The 3,838-nt window shown below is 39.4% G+C and overlaps 1 pseudogene; it reads left to right on the top strand.

Moving 5' to 3' along the window:
• Nucleotides 1–832: 832 nt before the first annotated feature.
• LOC116740480 lies at nt 833–1,828 on the top strand (annotated as a pseudogene).
• The last annotated feature ends 2,010 nt before the right edge of the window (nt 1,829–3,838 follow it).

Raw genomic sequence — 3,838 nt, 5'->3', positions numbered from 1 at the left:
CCAAGAGACTTACTTCAGACTTAAGGACATGAACAGGCTCAAACTGAAGGGGTGGAAAAATATATTCCATGCAAATGGAAACCAAAAGAGAGCAGGAGTGGCTATACCTATATCAGACAAAATAGACTTTAAGTCAAAAGTGTTAACAAGAGACAAAGAAGGTCACTATATAATGATAAAGGGGTTAATTAATAAAGGAAATACAGCAACTGTAAATATATATACAACCCAAATCAGAGCACCTAAATATATTAAGCAAATACCAGTAGATGTGAAGGGAGAGATAGACAACACTGCAATAATAGTAGGAGACCTCAATACCCGACTTTCAATGATGGATAGATTATCCAGACAGAAAATAAATATGAAACGTTGGACTTGAACTACACCTTAGACCAAATAGACCTGAAAAACACGTATAGAATATTCTACCCAACAGAAGCAGAATACACATTCTTCTAAAGCACACATGGAACATTCTCCAGGATAGATCATATGTTAGATTACAACACAAACCTAGCAAATCGCAACTGTAAGATGATTGAAATCATACCAAGTATATTTTTTGACTGATATGAAACTAGAAATCAGTTACAAGAGGAAAACTGGAAAATTCACAAATGTGTGGAAATTAAACAACACACTCTTGAGCAACCAATAGGTCAAAGAAGAAATCAAAAGAGAAACCAAACAATATCTTGACACAAACACAAATGAAAACACAACATACCAAAACTTATGGGATGCAGCAAGACTAGTTCTAAGAGGGAAGTTTAATGCAATAAACATCTCTATTTAAAAAAAAAAAAAAAAAGCAAGGTTCCTAAAGTGAATGAACCCAGCCAGTGCCTCTTGCAATGGAGATGGCCACGTCTTGAGAGTTACCAACTCTGGAAAAATGAGCGTCCTCAAGAGACCCCAGAATCTAACAAAGCATATACACTTCCTTTATAGAGTCTCTTGCTGCTATGACTTGATTCTCACAAGCTCCAATTTGGTTGTATTTGCTACTTCCCTGCAGGTGAAGAAAGCTTTCTTTGCTTTGGTGACTAATGGTATACAAGCTGCCCCTTTCTGGGACAGCAAAAAGCAAGGACTTGTGGGCATGTGGACTACCACTGATTTCATCAATATCCTGCACCGTTACTATAAATCAGCCTTGGTACAGATCTATGAGTTGGAAGAACACAAGACAGAAACTTGGAAGGAGGTGTACATACAGGACTTCTTTAAACCACTTGCCTGCATTTCTCCTAATGCCAGCATGTTTGATGCTGTCTCTTCATTAATTCAAAACAAGATCCACAGGCTGCCAGTTGTTAACCCAGAATCAGGCAATATCTTGTACATCCTCATCCACAAATGCAGTCTCAAGTTCCTCAAATTGTTTATCACTAAGTTCCCAAGCCAGAGTTCATGTCTAAGTCTCTGGAAGAGCTACAAATCAGCTTCTATGCCAACACTGTTATGATCTGCTGTATGTGGCTCTGGGCATCTCTGTACAGCACCAGTTCTCAGCCCTGCCAGTGGTGAATGCGAAAGGTCATGTGGTAAACATCTTTTACAAGTTTGATGCTATCTATCAGGCAAGACCTACAACAACCTAGGTGTGTCTGTAGCCAAAGCCCTGCGACATCAATCACATCACTATAAATGTGTCCTCGAGTGCTACCTGCATGAGACTCTGGAGACCATCATCAATAGGCTGGTGGAAGCAGAGGTTCACCAGCTTGCAGTGGTGCATGAGAGTGATGTGGTCAAGGGAATTGTATCATTATCTGACAACCTGTAGGACCTAGTGCTTACAGGCAGAGAGAAGCAGCCCTGAGCTGAGGGAAGAGGGCAAGCAGCACCAGTGGATGTGCCTCACTCACTGCCTGCCTAAAGCTCTGGGAATCACAGATAAAACCTTGTGACTGTTCCGTGCTCAGGAGCCCCCCTACCCTTCTACCTGGAAGCTGGAGAATGCATGGGGAAAGGAAGGAGAATAAATTTTTAGGTGTCCTTAACCTCACAGTACTCAGAAAAACTTTCAGTCTAGCCCATCCTAGTTCCTACCCTCTTATTCATATCCCCCTTTCTGGGCAAACTCTGGGCTCTGTGCCCCCCCCAGAAAATTCTGATCTCTAAGAGATCCCTGGGCTTCACTTAGCCTTAGCCTCTATATCTGCCTCTGACTCCACTATAAGATAACAGCACCATAGAACTCTTCATAAAGATACTTTCATTCATCCTGCTTCATGTTGGGTGAAAGAGGCTAAATTCATTTTGTGACATTTCTTCCCACAATAGGAGTGGGGTGGATCATTGGGAGGAGGGTTTTGGGGTGTCTATGCTGTATGCATGTGAAGGGAGATGGGAGTTGGTGAAAGAAGAAGGCAGAGCGGTTAGCTGAGGCTATTGCTTTTCATGGTGAACCTAATTAAAATGATAAGAACCCATCCTGAGGGTTGTCTTTTCGTCTTGTTTATGGTTTCCTTTGCTGTGCAAAAGCTTTTAAGTTTCATTAGGTCCCATTTGTTTATTTTTGTTTTTATTTCCATTTCCATTTCCATAGGAGGTGGGTCAAAAAGGATCTTGCTGTGATTTATGTCATAGAGTGTTCTGCCTATGTTTTCCTCTAAGAGTTTTACAGCGTCTGGCCTTACATTTAGGTCTTTAATCCATTTTGAGTTTATTTTTGTGTATGGTGTTAGGGAGTGTTCTAATTTCATTCTTTTACATGTAGCTGTCCAGTTTTCCCAGCACCACTTATTGAAGAGGCTGTCTTTTCTCCGTTGTATATTCTTGCTTCCTTTATCAAAGATAAGGTGACTATATGTGCATGGGTTTATCTCTGGGTTTTCTATCCTGTTCCATTGATCTATATTTCTCTTTTTGTGCCAGTACCATACTGTCTTGATTACTGTCATACAGAGTGAAGTAAGTCAGAAAGAGAAAAACAAATACTGTATGCTAACACATATATATGGACTCTAAAAAAAAAAAAAGGTTCTGAAGAACCTAGAGGCAGGACAGGAATAAAGACGCAGACGTGGAGAATGGACTTGAGGACATGGTGAGGGGGAAGGGTAAGCTGGGACGATGTTAGAGAGTGCCATGGACATATATACACTACCAAGTGTAAAATAGATAACTAGTGGGAAGCAGCCACATAGCACAGGTAGATCAGCTCGGTGCTTTGTGACCACCTAGAGGGGTGGGATAGGGAGGGTGGGAGGGAGACGCAAGAGGGAGGAGATATGGGGATATATGTATATGTATAGCTGATTCACTTTGTTATAAAGCAGAAACTAACACACCATTGTAAAGCAATTATATACTCCAATAAAGATGTTAAAAAATAAAATTAATTAAATTAAATTTTAATAAATGACAAGAACCACCCCCCAAAAAAAAGAAAGAAAGATTACAAAACTTTATACCTTAAGGAAAGAGAAAAAGAAGAACAAACTAAGCCCAAAATTAGCAGAAGGAAGGAAATAACAAAGATTGGAGCAGAAATAAATGAAATGAAGACCAGAAAAACAATAGAAAAGATAACACAATTAAGAGCTGGGTTTCTTTTAAAGATAAACAAAATTGACCAACCTTTAGCTAGACTAATTAAGAAAAAAAGAGAGGACCCAAATAACTGACATTAGAAATGAAAGAAGAGACATTACAGCTGATATCACAGTAATACAAAGGATCATAAGAGACTGCTATGAGCAATTATATGCCAACAAATTGGATAATCTAGAAAAAATGGATAAATTCCTAGAAACATTCAAACTAACAAGACTGGATCATGAAGAAATAGAAAATATGAACAGACCAATAACAAGTAAGGAGATTG

Source organism: Phocoena sinus, chromosome 15 (genome assembly GCF_008692025.1).
Source record: "Phocoena sinus isolate mPhoSin1 chromosome 15, mPhoSin1.pri, whole genome shotgun sequence".
Lineage (NCBI taxonomy): Eukaryota > Metazoa > Chordata > Mammalia > Artiodactyla > Phocoenidae > Phocoena > Phocoena sinus.
This window is presented reverse-complemented; position numbering and strand designations above follow the sequence as displayed.